This window comes from Vipera berus, assembly GCF_964194415.1.
Source record: "Vipera berus genome assembly, chromosome: 7".
NCBI classification, from domain to species: Eukaryota; Metazoa; Chordata; class Lepidosauria; order Squamata; family Viperidae; genus Vipera; species Vipera berus.
This window is the reverse complement of record NC_138209.1, coordinates 15,046,127-15,062,891: the sequence shown is the minus strand read 5'-3', so window position 1 is coordinate 15,062,891 and position 16,765 is coordinate 15,046,127. Positions and strand designations below refer to the sequence as shown.

The window sequence follows — 16,765 nt, the reverse complement described above, 5'->3', positions numbered from 1 at the left end:
AGCCGAGAAGACAAGGAATGATCTGAAAACAACCCCAATTGAACAGATATGGGCGAACCAAGGAAAGAGAGTGCCACAACACACATACACACCAGCACACAAAGAACGTCCAAATACAGCAGGATCAACTTAATCAGATAGCAGAAAGCAAGGGTGGCATATAAATAAACAAAAAACATTGGGGTGGCTACTCCAGGGATCAGATAAAGATCAGTAGATAAGCACTGAAAAAAAGTCATATGTGCAAGTGAATTGGGGCGGGAACGGTTTGCAGAAATCACGGAAGGGAGTCAAGAGGGAAACCCAGGCATAGGACAGAATGGCCAATCACAGGAAAGGAGGGTAGAGAAGGAGGACACAGAGAACAAGGAAATACAAATACCAACAGCTATGACATTGGATGAGGAACAGCAAAAGAAAACAAGATCAGTTAAGATAGTCAAACGAAAACAAATAAGGAGGAGAAAGTTTTTTAAAAAGGGACAGTAAGACCGGATTGCAAGGGAAGTGATGCGAGACAGTCAGAACAATCACGATTGGCTAGAGCAAGGTCCATCACACGGCCAATGAGCATAGTGCAGAACCAAACAGGCTTACCAACGGTTTTTCAAACCTTCAATGCTTTCTCTGATGCGCTGGCAGAGGACCAGCGAAAGCTTAGATTAGGTAGATATGCTTTAAACAGTTACTTTTTATTGTTTATTATGATCTTTTAGCAATAAATGACTGTTTTTTATCCATCCCAATGTTCGAAGATTTTATATTTTAAGTAAATATGCCTGGGATTCGTATTTTTAAAATTATTAAATATATATATATATATATATATATATATATATATATATATATATATATATATATATATATATATATATATATATATATATATATATATATATATATATATATATATATATATAAAGGGAACACAAGATAAGACATCCTACTATTAAATACAGTACATTGTGTTGTTTAAGTGTTCCCTTTATTTTTTTGAGTGACCTCACATTCCTACGCAACTGCTGAGACAAAAATGTGATTCCCCACATGCTTCCAACTAAAATTCCATTCTAAAACCTCAGCCGCCGAAAGGATCCTGAAAAGAACTGAATTAGCCCTAATCAGAAACGAACTCCACAGGAAAAGATTCCTACTAGACCAAACTAACAGGGACCTACTCACTCTTCACCTCAAACTCAGCAACAAAATCCACCCAGCACTCTGGGACAAATCCAAACAACTAGCCCTCTGGAGAGCCAAAATAGAAACCTCCCACAAGACAGACACACACACCAACAAACTCCACAGACTACAAAAATGCCAAAAACCCAACCCCCCTCAACAGCAACTCATGAAACAAACAGTACATAACATATCAGACAGGACCCTCACCATAGCAGAAACCAATGTCCTTTCCAAAGGATTCAACTTTGCAGTTGCCCCCAAACGCATCCCCACTGAAAACATCATATGCGAAGTTGAAGCCACCCTAACCAAAATCAACCCAGATGAAGCCAATAAAATCAGACTTGAAGTCACCAATGTCCTCCACTCCAGCAATCGACCTAGAAGCAACTTACATAAAGAAAACAAAAATCACTCACCAACCTGAGGAAAGACAACAACATAATCATTCTCCCAGCAGACAAAGGTAACACCACTGTGGTGATGAACACATCTGACTACCAAGCCAAACTAGCCAACCTACTCCAAGACCCCACTTACAAACCTCTAAAGACAGACCCCACCACCTACCTGGAAAAAACCACCAAATCCAAAATAAAAGCCATCAGTGAAGAGATCCAGCAAAGAATCATCCCCAGAGGGAAATCATCCAGATGCCTCAAGCTCTATGGCCTCCCCAACATACACAAAGAAGGAAAACCACTCAGACCCATAGTCAGCTCCATAGGCTCACCTCTACAGAATCTTGCCAAATTCCTTGCCAAAAAACTTCAGCCCTACACAAAATCCATCACCTCACATGTAGAAAATTCACTCCACTTCATAGAAACAATAAAGAAACAAAACCTGCAAATCAGCGACCTACTCGTGAGCTTCGATGTCATATCCCTCTTCACCCAAGTGCCTACTAAAGAAGCCTTGACAGCTATCCAAAACAAATACAACCCCCCTAAACACATCCTAGATCTGACCAACCACTGCCTAACCAACACATACTTCAGCCACAATGAACAAAGATACAAACAGATAGAAGGAGCACCTCTGGGATCACCTCTCTCACCCGTTATCGCAAACCTATACATGGAACACTTTGAAACCAACGCCTTAGACAAATCTGAACACAAACCCAAACTCTGGCTCAGATATGTAGATGACACTTTCGTAATATGGCCACACGGGAAAGAAAAACTGGACAACTTCCTCACACATCTCAACAGCCTACACCCCAAAATACAATTTACTATGGAAATAGAAGCTAACAACCAACTCCCCTTTCTGGACGTCCTAAACTACAAAAAACCCAATGGTTCCCTAGGACACACCATCTACCGAGAAAAAAACACACACCAACCGCTACCTAAATGCACTATCCCATCACCACCCAGCACAGATCAACTCTGTAGCCAAGACCCTCATCTCCAGAACCAAACGCCTAGCTGAGAAAGACCACCTGAAAACCGAATTACACACTCTCACTAGTGTATTAATTTCCAACAGATTCCAAAGAAACATAATTACCAACCTAATCCAAAGGGAGACACCCCCCAAGAACCAAGACACAGAACAGGACAACAACATCGCCCTTCTCCCCTACATTAAAGGCACCACAGATAAAATCAGCAAAATTCTCCACAAACACAATATCAAAACAGCCTTCGGCACTGACCAAAAAATAGCCAACATCTTAAGAAACCCCAAAGACGAGATCCAGCTTGAAAATCAAGGAGTCTATGAAATACCATGCAAAATCTGCCCAGCCACATACATTGGACAAACTAATAGGAGAATAAATGCACACATCGCAGAACACAAGAACGCAGTCAAAAAAGAAGAAAAAACTTCCTCCCTTTTCCAGCACCTTAAAGCAACAGGACATGAAATTGACTTTGAAGGAACAAAATTAATCTCCAAAACTGAACACTACAACAAGAGAATAATTATGGAAGCCATCGAAATAGAGAAACACCCCCACAACATGAATAAACGTTACGATACCTCCCGCCTACCAGACATCTGGAAACTAGCCCTAGTCAACAAACGAGTCCCAGCCATGAAAACCGACACCGGACCCACAACAACACAGGATGCCACCACCAATCATCCTCACCAGACTCAAACCCAAACCCACCCCATAGACGAAATGCAACCACCATCCAGAAGCCAAACCACAGTGGCATCTCCAGCTGCTGCACCCCCCTGACCCCCACAAGCAAACTGACACACGCCATGAACACAAGGCCAGACTGCAAACTCGGAGCCAAACCAAAGCCCGGGATGTTACACCACAGCCTTCTGCTCAGGACATTACATCGCAAAATTCAGGAGGTTACAATATTAAAGCTCGGGATGTCACAACACAGTCAACCACGCAGAATGTTGCAACACAGAACTCAGGATATCACTACACTATTATTTCATCTTTATACCATCACAATCTACCACTCTCTCACTGGCGTGCACAATAAAATGCAGTATTAAGGCATGAAAATACAAAATGGCCATAAACATAATTATCAAACAAACAGGGGCCCTCTAGGTTTCCAAAATATTTTGGAAGGTGGCCTAAGAAGACTAGAGCTAGTGACAAGTGAGAAGTCATTCCAGGGGCTGGCACAATAAGTGAAACGATGTTACCAAGAGCCCATCTTTGAGCATCTCAAAGTGGGAAACAATTAGCTGCTTCTTCTACCACAACTGTAGTGTTTGGGGCCAAACACTATTGTGCTGACTGATGCTCAGTACGATAAGCAGCTAAGAAACAGCTGAGGTGCAGAAAGAAAGAAAAAAAATGTGCCCAACATGATTAGAGACCCATTTATTATTTTTGGGATAACATCAATAGCACCAATCCCTCCAAATTAACAATCAGTCATTGCTCCATGATTAGAAATACTGTTGGACAGTAGCTTATTTAAATATGAAAGCCACCACAGCACGTTTAAATGTGTAAATATAAACACAAATAAAGCTGTCTTGGCAGAAAGGAATGCAGTATATTGGGATACTGTTATCATTCATTACACTGGTCAACAACAGTTTTGCCATACAGATTGTAGTGGGTTTTTCACCGTGAATTCAAAAACCGAATCAGATTGTTTTCTCTTAGGTTTAGTTTTTCACCTTCATTATTTTAAACTGGCACTAAACTACTATATTTTAGCTATAGCAGCATATCTGAAATAGCTTTGTGACTTAGTTGTTATTGTTCTCTTGCATATACTCAAGATAAAAGTAGAAAGCATGACAACTAGCACAGAACAGCACACTTCACGTTCGGACATGAGCATAACCTTTGCCTGGAAAACAGTTCCTTGTCAGTCAGGGGCCAAGAGACTCTGAGCATGAACAGCTTAAACTTACTCTCATTGGGAAGACAATCTTATCAGGTTTATTTCTGAACCAGGAATAAAGAACACAAGCATTGGCTTGAATCAGACGAAGTTTATTTCAAGAACACATTATACAGAAATAGGCTGTTATAAGTGATCACAGTTAAGTCTCTCTCAAAAGTCCTTTACATAAGAAAATCTTGTTTTCTCAAAAGCATGCAAATGCATCCCTCTAGGAATTATTTCCCTTTTTCTTTTTAGTTTGTATTTTTTTAAAAGAACCTTTTAAAAAAATTAAACTCTGAGATTATTTTTTTACAAAAAAAAATAAAGATATTAAATTTGTCTACGAATTGTAATGCGCTTAGTGTTCTGAGAAACAGGGCTTTTTCAGTCAGGCACTCTGCTGTGGTTTCTGCTGAAAATGGTAATCACTTTTGGGGGAAAGGGCCTTTTTTCTTAACTGATTGAAGTGATAAGTCATCCTGATATTTTCTACTAGCTCTGTGGTGGCTTAACATTTAAATCTCTGAAATAAAACTTTATGTCACTTGTCAAAAAATGCTAGGAGCATTATTTTTGTTGTAAAGTGGGTGATCAAGACAAGAATGGGGCCCCCACATTTGCCAGTGTGAAAAGTTAAAATTTCAAACAGGATGGTTAAAAGGTTCACCCCATATGCCCCATGCCCTTTGCCATTTCAATGGCTTGGAGTGAGTTAAAGGTCCACCAAACAAAGTAACATAATCAGAGCTATTGTTATTCCTGCCTAACAAAGAGATCATTGTCGATTTCAGAAAAGGCAGGCATAGCCACACTTCTCTGTGCATTAATGATTCACCTGTAGAGATGGTTACCAGCATCAAATTCCTAGGTGTGCAGTTAACAAGTAGGCTGGCTTGGCCGCTCAACAGCGAGACACTGATGAAACGGGCACAGCAGCACCTGCATTTCCTGTGTTGCATGAGAAAAGCACATCTTCCTTCCCCTGTCCTTACCACTTTCTACAGAGGGATGATCGAGAGCATCCTGTCATACAGCATCACAATCTGGTTTAGAAGCATCACTGCTTCAGACAGGAAGGTGGTGCAGAGAGTGGTGAGGATGGCTGGAAAAATAATAGGCAGTTTCCTCCTTCCATCCAGGACATAGCACATAAGCATTGCTTGAGCAGGGTCTGCAAGATTATCTGGGACACTACACATCCTCTTCATGACCTGTTTCCCCTGTTACCTTCTAGGAGGAGGCTCCGTGGTATCCGAAGCAGAACATCCAGATTCAGGCACAGCTTTTTTTCCATACAGTAATAATCTTGTGAACTCTAAAGCTTCCACCTTCCGTTATATATTCAAGATGGGCGGTGAATAATATTTATATGTTACTTATATGTAAGAATGTAGGTCTATACATATGTTGTATATAGTATGTTTTAAATGTTATGTATGTGTACATTTTGAGAGGAAGCAACTAAATTTCATTTTTAATGTGTGTCATTGTGCCCAAAAGGGGGGGGGATGACAATAAACGTTATCTATCTATCTATCTATCTATCTATCTATCTATCTATCTATCTATCTATCTATCTATCTATCTATCTATCTATCTATCTATCTATCTACAAGTGGAATCACCTCTAAGAGTAAGCACACTGTGAAATTCCTTGATTTATCATCTACAATGAGGCCACTTTTCTGTACTAAAATAGCAATAGCACATAGACTTATATACTACTTCACAGTGCTTTATAACCCTCTCTCAGCAGTTACAGAGTCAGCATATTGCCCCCAACAATCTGGGTCCTCATTTTACTGACCTTGGAAGGATGGAAAGCTTGAGTCGGTAAGAATCAAACTGCTGGCAGTCAGCAATCAGCAGAATTAGCCTGCAATACTGCAATCTAACCACTGCACCACCATGGCTCAATCCTCAGAAGATGTGATATTTAGTGGTAAGGAATTCAGTGGTAATGCTGGATGCATATGAAGAACAGAAAAGTTTATACTCTTCAACTCAACCACATTTGTTGGCAGAAAAGTGATCTGAATGATCTTGTTTGTGATCATGAAATTGTCTATGGAGCAAGATGAACTTTTAGGTACAACATTAAAGGCCTGAAATTGTTTCCATTATATGTAAGTTTGCTTTTTTGCTTTTAGCCACCATGATGAATGCAATCCTTTCCTCAAGAAGATGGATGATATTTTATAAAAATGCTTGCTCATTTATGGAAGGTCTTGGTCATGAACACAATGTAAACGTATGGCACTTGTTCGTGACTCCTGCAGGTTACCTTGAAAACTTGTCTTTCCTCATAATGGAAATAGATTATTGCCTGTACCATTAATCCACAAGAGAGTTATATGGAAACATTAAACTACTTTTGGAAAAGACCCACTATATAAAATATGAATGGGATATCTGTGGAAATTTGAAGGTCATTGCACTTCTGTTCAATCCACAGTTTTAATACACAATATACAGGGTTTTTTTTATATGAACAGAACAGTAGTAACAGAAAAAGCACTACATTTAGAAAGGGCAAAACTTACTTCATTGGTTCCTGGGGGTGGTGTGTTTGGAAAGAATGTGATAAACAGTTCATTTCTCAATACTGAAAAGGTTTTTATTTTTTTCTTTGCACATCAAACTTGTACTTTGAACAAACTTCGTAAAAGCAATGGATGAATAGGAACTGGATTAATGTACTTGAGGAATAAATTTCCAGGATTCATGATGCTAAGATTAAAGAAAGTGCTTTTGTAGTCCCTCAAACAAGAGAATTCATGAAGATGGCAAATTTAAGAAATATGCACGTAGAAGAAGTTTAAAAATTGGTATAGCAATATTTCAAAAGAAAATATCTGCATAATTTGGGAGGGGGTGTAAATTATAAACCAGAAAGTTATCTGGAAAATCTGAAAATGAGAGTGATCTCCTGAAGTTGTGTCAACCTAGGGGACGTAACATGTCATTGAAAAGTTCATATTTTTTTTTTGGACTCTTGCTTGGATTTCTTCCATGTGAATCTTGGGGGATTCACTAACAAGCAAGGTGAGAAATTTCACCAGCACATTCCAAACATTAAAGGATACTAAGGCAAAAAGGGTCCCAGTATGCTGGCTAACTCCTGCTTCACCTGTAGAAGAGATGTTCCTGAGGTGAAAGTCAACAGAAGAATGGCAAAGCACTTCTGAAAACCTTGCCAAGAAAACTGGGGGACTTGTCCAGGCAGTTGTCAGTCAGAATACAGCTGGAAGGGACCTTGGAGGTCTTCTAGTCCAATCCCCTGCTCAAGCAAGAGACCCTATATCAGTGGTGGCGAACCTATGGCGCACGTGCCAGAAGCAGTACTCAGAGCCCTCTCTGTGAGCATGCATGCTGTCAGCCCAGCCCCACCTACCCCCGTGGCCCCCTCCTCACCAGCAGCCCCCCTGGAGGAGAGTCGCCCCCAGGCATGGCCCGCACGGAACACGGCAGTCAAGGACATGGCAGCCGGGCAGCAGGGACAAGACTCCGCCCTTGCGCCCCGTCACGCACAGATGATGCTGCGGGGCATAGGTGAAGGGCATGGCCATCATGGCAATCTGCTGTGGTGGGCTGTGGAGGCAGTGAGTGGCCCTGCAGGCAGGCAGGGCAGGGAGTGGGACGGGTGGGGCGGTTTTGGGCACTCGGTCTCTAAAAGGTTTGCCATCACTGCCCTATATCATTTCAGACAAGCGATTGTCCAGTCTCTTCTTAAAAACTGCCAGTGATGAAGCACCTACAACTTTTGAAGGCAAGGTGCTCCACTGGTTAATTGATCTCACTGTTAGGAAGTTTCTCCTTAATTCCACGTTGCTTCTCTCCTTGATTAGTTTCCATCCCTTGTTTCTTGTCCTGCCCTCTGGTGCTTTGGAAAATAAGTTGATCCCCTCTTCTGTGCGGCAGCCCCTCAAATACTGGAATACTGCTATCGTGTTCCCCCCACCAAGTCCTTCTTTTCTCTAGATTAGCCAAACCCAAATCCTGCAACCATTCTTCATATGTTTTAGTTCCCAGACCTTTGTCAACAGAACACTAATTCAAAGACGCCTGACACACACTCCAAGATCCCTCTCACAGTCACTACTATTGAGCCAGGTACCATCTATACTTTACGTGTGCAGTATGAACTCAACCCCTAGCCCAGACATGTCAAACACAAGGCCCGGGGGCCGGATCCGGCCTGTGAAGTGCTTTCATGTGGCCCGCGAAGCCATCCTGGAAACAGTGAGGGAACGGCCCCCACTGCCTTGGCCCTGGCCCAGAGACCCTCCTTCTGCCAGAGACCCTCAGATCTGTCCCACTCCTGCCCAGGCCCCCATAGGCACCCTTGATGCGAACGATGTAGAGCTGGCCACGCCCACCCAATAGGCCATACGCACTCTAGCCACACCCACCCAGTAGGCCACGCCCACCCAGGCCACACTCACCTGGCCCCTTGAGGGCAACCACAATGCTGATGCGGCCCTCAATGAAATTGAGTTTGACACCCCTAGCCAAAAGTTAGATACGGTGAGAATATTCAGAAAAAGCTCCTTCATTAAGAATCACTTAATTGTTAATAGGTGTGCAGCACTTCAGATCTGATCTCCCAAATTTGCTTCAAAATATATGGGAGCATGAATGCAATAACCATCTATAACACCTCAAATAATCTGTTATTTCCTGGGATCAGGAAAAAAATGTTTTCTTTTTCTTTTAATTTAAGAAACTTTGGAGAATGGCTTTTTATGGCTATTCATTAAAAATCAGTACTTCTAACAAGTTACTTGAGGCTATTATTCCACTCTTCCCAGACTAAGAGATGATTGCACATAAAACCTATATAAGGAAATTATATGTATGATAATAAATGTCACTCTGTAACTGACATAGATGTTGGGTTTAAATTGACTTAAGAATGAAAAATGACTTGGACTCATTGGGAATGAAAAGAGTATTGCTGTGACCTTTATTTATTTAGAAGTCAAAACATCAAGTAAGGCAGAAAGCCTGCTGGAAATCACAGGAAGCATTATGGACCTACTGGCAACTTCCAGATACCAATATGGGAACCTAGAAATACACAGATCCATTCATCTCATTCATTGTGGCTGAACATTTATTCAAGAACGTAACGAGAAGAGGGCATTTGTAAGCTTTCAAATTAAGTTTTTAAAATGCACTATGTTACTATAAGAAGGGACGCAGTGGCTCAGTGGGGTGGGACGCTGAGCTTGTCGACCAGATGGTCGGCAGTTTGGCGGGTCAAATCCCGAGTGCCGCGTAACAGAGTGAGCGCCTGTTACTCGTCCCAGCTTCTGCCAACCTAGCAGTTCGAAAGCATGTAAAAATGCAAGTAGAAAAATTGGGACCACTACGGTGGGAAGGTAACAGTGTTCCGTGCACCTTTGGCGTCTAGTCATGCCGGCCACATGACCACAGAGACATCCTCGGACAAGCGCTGGCTCTTCGGCTTTGAAATGGAGATGAGCACCTTTACCTTTACCTTTATGTTACTATAGAACTGAGTAGATCTGAGTAGCAAAAACTGCTCAGGTTGACTGGCCAAATAACTTCTGTTACTGGCAGCATAAAAGTATAAAGGTAAAGGTAAAGGTTCCCCCGCACATGCGTGCTAGTCGTTTCCGACTCTAGGGGCCGGTGCTCATCTCCGTTTCAAAGCCAAAGAGCCAGCGCTTGTCTGAGGACATCTCCGTGGTCATGTGGCCGGCATGACTAGACGCCAAAGGCGCACGGAATGCTGTTACCTTCCCACCATAGTGGTCCCTATTTTTCTACTTGCATTTTTACGTGCTTTCGAAACTGCTAGGTGGGCAGAAGCTGGGACGAGTAACAGGTGCTCACTCTGTTATGCGGCACTTGGGATTCGACCCGCCAAACTGCCGATCTTCTGATCGACAAGCTCAGCGTCCTAACCCACTGAGCCACTGCGTCCCTTAACATAAAAGTATAGAAAGTAACTATTTATTTTTATCCCACCTTCATTGTTTATAAATAACTATATCCATAATATAGCAAGTAAGTGTGGTTCAGGGTTGATATAATGCCTTGTTCAGGTTCTCCTCCTCCTCCTCTCCTCCTTCTGCATTGATTTCTGAGCTAACAACAGCAGGAGTTTTGGAAAATTAAGTTTCATTGGCTAGGAGGGATTATAAAACTTTGTCATCCAAGTAAATAACCTATCATGAACAAAGCATAAATCAGAACCACACAGATTTACAGTGCCATCCCTTTCATGAATTTGGAAAGCAGGCAGGACAGGTGTATATCTAACTTCTGCAGTTAAAAGACAATGGCATATATCAGTCTTGAAGGATTCCTTAGGCACGGATGAAAAGGGCAGGACAGTAGGTGGTGGCATCCAGCAACTTTATTTCCTCATCTCCTGTGCTAAATCTACAGGTCTGATTCACAAAGCACTATTCTGAATTCTGCTGCATTGTACAGATAGTAAGGATAATCTGCATCCCCTTGTACTTCAAACACACATCTGCTCTGTGATTTTCTGACATAGTAAGCTGTTTAGCCCATCTCCTAAAGCCATTTCTCTCTTCCTTCCATGCAGAAAGGAGAAATCTCCTAAGATCTCAAAACCTTTCAGCGCACATGACGGATAAAAAATTACTCTTAAGAAATACTGGAAAATATATGATACTTTAAATATTCTTTTTTCCTTGAATGTTCACATATACCTTTGGTTTTACACCAGAATTTGCATTGCTTATTATACCAAAATTTCTAGACATTGTAAACTTTTGCATAAAGGTTGAGTCTCTGGAGGTGGTAAGAATACAGTATGTGGCAAAACATATTCAGAGTTCCCACTTGTTAAAGAACACAATGACCATTGGGAATATCAGGGGTTGGAAAGTTCAGATAGTTGCAAATCTCTAATGCTTACATTCTGTTTGAACATTCTACTCTTCTATCTCCTTTCATCTTTTGTCACCCTTCCTGAATGACAAATTAGTAGTATGTGCAAAAAGAACTAGGCCAGACTACTTGGGTATATTGTGCTGAGTCACCCCTTCAAAGTCAGCTGTGCTTAGTAAAGGCAGAACTTCTGGTGTTTAGGGAGCGGTCTTGGTGTGGCAAAGTCACTGGAAGCAGAGTCCTATAGTGCTTAAGGTGTTGGATTAGGACCAGGGAGAACAGGTTTGGTCCACCTTCAGCCAGAGAAGCTCACTTGGTGCCTCCTTCTTAACCCAACATATTCCACAGAGTATTGAAGAGGAAGAAGAGAAAATATCTATCATCTATCTATCTATCTATCTATCTATCTATCTATCTATCTATCTATCTATCTAATCTAATCTAATCTAATCTAATCTAATCTAATCTAATCTAATCTAATCTAATCTAATCTCTAGCTAGCTGTCTCCTGGAAAAAAGGCAGTATTTAAATCTAACAAGGAACAATTTGAGAAGGTTGTCCATCACTCTCATCTTATCAGAATCCTTGCTATCTTGAAATTTTCAGCTTTTGACTTTATTCAGCTCTTGACATTTCAATTCATTTTATTGCTTCAGATGTTATTTTTCCAGTCAGTTTACTTTTGTGGCCTAAACGTGGATTGGCTTTACAAATACAAGATTAGCTTGATTGATTTATTGTGGTAATAACCCTGAAAGCAACTGCCAGTTAGGAGGCCAGGCTGGCAAGTAAGTTTAAATCAGTAGCAGAGGGCAAGGAAAGTAAGCAGTGATAAGGACCTCTGGAAGTAAAACATTCTTAATTGCATGAGATGTAACCACACTAATAAGGTAGATTTCATTTTTTGCAACCCTGTAGTATCTTAATTCGGGGTAGTGTCTGGGGGTGAGAGACTGGATGGAGCTTAACGTTTTACTGGTTGGCTGTCCTTCCAAACATCTACACAGAATTGGCAGCAGATATTTTTTTTCTTTGTGCCTCCTCCCAAGATTGAACTCTCCCACTAGGCCACCACTCAGTTCAACATAGAATTCATTTCTGTTTCATCTAAAATTAAGTCACATCAAATATGTTTATTTTAATTCTAGCTGCTTCTTCGCCTACTTTTTGACACATAGCCCCCACATTCTACTCAAGGACCCTTGGTCTCAAAACATTCTGCACCTCTCATTCTGCAACCTTCCCACTTGAAAGGTTGAGAGTTCAATTCTAGGTAATGGCAGATGTTTCACTTTTACATCAGCCTATGGGATTTAACAAGCCTTGGAAAGTGGCAAGGCCTTAACAGCAGAACAGCTGATCTGTCTTGGGAACAAATACTCTGTAGAATAGGAGGATTGCCAAAGTCTGCAAAATCTATGCTCACTATGTTGGGATGGATAGACTGTGAATATAAATTGTTTACCTACCTGGATTCTTATTTAATTTATATGGGATTAATATAAGCCAAACAATTTTATGATGTGCAGATAAACACACCAACTTGTTCCAAATTTAAATAGAATGATATAGGACAAACTAACATTACACAGAGCCCTTTACATATTTATTTATTGCACAATTTATATGGCTATCCATCTCTATACAGTGACTCCATACAACATGCAAAGTTAAAAACAACAGTGTACCCAATCCAATCCATCATGTCCAAGATCACAGTCAAGATTGCCAGTGTACACACACACACACACACACAGACACACACACAAACCAGAGCTCATTTACCCTCCTAGTCTAAATGCCAAGATGTTTGCACTCTAAAAGTGGCTGCAAGGCCAAACTGATTTTCTTGACTAGAGAAAACATCATATCTTCCTTTACAGTATTGTAGATTGGAAACCCCTCATGGGATTTTTGCATAAAACAGGAAGAACTTATAATTCATGGCTTTGATGATTACATAGGATGATTACAGAAAGAAGAGAGTCGTGATGTCAGGATTAGGGATGACACGATAGCAGTGTTCCAATGTTTGAAGGGCTGCCGCAAAGAAGATGGGGTCAGCATATTTTCCAAATGGTACAGGGTCCCTTGCTAGAGTAGGGATTTGGACAGTTATTCTGATTTAACTTTAGAGAAAGAAATAGATTTATAATTGAACTTATAACCACTGTAAAGATTGGAAGCCACTTCTTTGTATATTTTTCTTTCTTTATATTATTCTTTTTTTCTTTCTCTCTTGCACACTTAGCCTTCTTTTTGATTTCTTTCTTTTTCCTTCCTTGTTCTGCATTAACTTCCATTCGTTTTTTTAATCTGTTTTTTTAAAAACACTTTTTAATACAATTATTAAAAGAATAAATAAAAAATAGCTTCCACTTAGTTTACTTGTAATCTGTAAGCGTGTTCAGCTTTTGGTATAAGGCAGATTTGCAGGTGAAAGGAAACCTGAGTGCAAGCAAACATTTAATAATTAAAAGCTGGTTTGGCATGATTAGGGTTACGAGGGAAGAAACAGAAATGTTCAAGGTATCTCAGAAATCACCAACAGACTATTACAACCACATGGATCAGCGTTGCACACAAGCCAACTAAAGGCCTTCAAGACATTCTAAGCAGACCAAAAGACCCAACAATCCTAGAAGAAAAAAAAACAGGAGTCATCTACAACATTCAGTGTAAGAACTGCAACAACTGCTATGTACAGTAGTACAAACAGGCAGAAGATTGGCAGAACGCATCCATGAACACCAACTAGCAGGCAGAATACATGATGAAAATTCTTTAATTTCACAACATATAGACAGATTTAATCAGAGTTTCAACTGAGAAAATGTGACCATCCTATGCCAAGCCAAGTCTAAAAATATCAAGGAATTTCTAGGAGTCATCTACAACATTCAGTGTAAGAACTGCAACAACCGCTATGTACAGTAGTACAAACAGGCAGAAGATTGGCAGAACACATCCATGAACACCAACTAGCAGGCAGAATACATGATGAAAATTCTTTAATTTCACAACATACTGTATAGACAGATTTAATCAGAGTTTCAATTGAGAAAATGTGACCATCCTAGACCAAGCCAAGTCTAAAAATATCAAGGAATTTCTAGAAGCCTGTCACTCTGACAAATCAGTCAATAGACGCATAGACATTAACAGCATCTATAGACTATGCAAAAGGGACGCGGTGGCTCAGTGGGTTAGGACGCTGAGCTTGTCAATTGAAAGGTCGGCAGTTTGGCGGGTCGAATCCCAAGTGCCGCGTAGCAGAGTGAGCGCCTGTTACTCGTCCCAGCTTCTGCCAACCTAGCAGTTCGAAAGCACGTAAAAATGCAAGTAGAAAAATAGGGACCACTGCGGTGGGAAGGTAACAGCATTCCGTGCGCCTTTGGCGTCTAGTCATGCCGGCCACATGACCACGGAGACGTCCTCGGACAAGCGCTGGCTCTTCGGCTTTGAAATGGAGATGAGCACCGGACCCTAGAGTCGGAAACGACTAGCATGCATGTGTGGGGGAACCTATAGACTATGCAAAAGCCCAAAAAGGAACAAAAAAAGCCAACAGCAGTCAGCACCCAGATCAGCATAGAATAACTCAAAAGTTAATATCAGACCAACAATCAAGTAAACAAAAACCCAATCAAGAAACTGCCAAAGAAGCCATTAGTAAACAGCCCAACCAAAGAATTTCTAAGACCAACAACCACCAGCACTGACAAACAAGCCACCAGAATATAAACTGACAGCCAACAGCACTCCTTGCTAGCACTGATGATGCTACCTCATTTGGGTAATGAAACGCCTACTAGAAAACAACCAAGCTCAGAGAGCACCAAGGACTCCTCACAAGAAGAAATAACAAATTGTATAAAGAAGAAGAAAGAAAGACTGAATAACATTATGTAACTAGTGCACACAATCTTTTCTCTGGAACAGAAAAGGGCATTGTAAAATCCACAAAATGTCACTTTCGCCCTTAAGAATGTATTCTTCTGAAAAGATAGCTTTGGATTGCTTCAGATTCAACACTGAATTCTAAAAAGGCCGTCCGTTCTCCCAGAGATCCATTCTTGTATCCTGTTTAGTGACATGACCATTTTCAACACTGCCCCAGCAAACCAAATTATAAATTTAAACACTTGTGTTCACTTCAAGCAAACAGGAAGATGGGAAGCATCACAGCTGTGTTGGTCAGAGTAATATGCCTCTTGTCATCAGAACCCAATATTACAGACTGACAGTATTTGGAAAGGGTTATTGCATATCAAATCATTCTATCACGTTACTGCTGAGACAATATTGTTCTCTCCTGGAGCGAGTAGGAAAGCAATAAGAAAAACTGTTGCATTCTATATTATTTTTATTTCCACTTAATGGTGCTGGCTCTCAGAGATATATCTGACTCTCCCTGGAGCCTGACCCTAGTTTTTTTTTTTTTAGGAAAAGACACATTTTGTTCAAAAACAGTTAAGTCTTAAAATGGCCATTGAGGCTACAATGAAAACACATTTGATTTTGATTTTTAAAACCTTTCCTTTTCTGTCTTAGAACAGCAAACAGCAGACTTCTCTTTGCCTTCAAATAATTTATTTCCTTCTTTCCTTCTTTCCCTCCCTTCCTCTCCAACTCAATATATTTTTGTGCCAGTGCTTGGGAGCAAATGTTCACTGAAACAACATGACACTAACTTGAGGAGAGTTTGTAGGAAAAAAAAGGAAACATATAAATGTGATAAGTAAAAATATTTGGTACCCAAAAGACACAGACTGGAAATGCCCAGATCTCCATTGTCTAGCAAAGTGACAAGTATTCTCAGATAGAGTTCCTGGATCAGAACCATTTTTCAACTATAAGGATAAATATACCAGGCATCCCTCAAGTCATAAAGCAATTTAAAAAGGATTGGATTTTTTTAGGTTTAATATTATTATTTTTGTTTTAAAAAAACCACTAATATAATATGCACTTGAAGACAAAAGCTCTGGAACCAGCAACTGGGACATCATACTGAGATTGATTTAGTTGTTAAGCCACAAGGCTAGAAATTGCGAGATTGTGGGTTCTAATCCTACTTTAAAGATTAAAGCCAGGTGGGTGATTTTGGGGCACTCAATCCCTGTCAACATAGAATTGTTGTGGGGAAAGTAGGAGGAAGTAATATTAGGTATATTCACTGCCTTGATTTATTTACAAAAATAATAAAGGTGGGATATAAATGAATAAATAAAAATAGGAATTGGAATTAATTGTGGTATTATCACTTTGCCTTGTTAACATGACTGCAATAATATATCTCTGTATTCATATTATGACAGAAGTCAGGATTGCCTTGGTTGTCATGTATAAA

General features: G+C 40.5%; 1 protein-coding gene across 2 annotated transcripts in view; it reads right to left on the bottom strand.

Annotated features, from left to right (window-relative positions):
* Nucleotides 1–16,765, bottom strand: part of CCSER1 (coiled-coil serine rich protein 1) — a 768,384-nt gene that overhangs the window by 387,674 nt on the left and 363,945 nt on the right. The gene's annotated exons all lie outside the window — the stretch shown is intronic.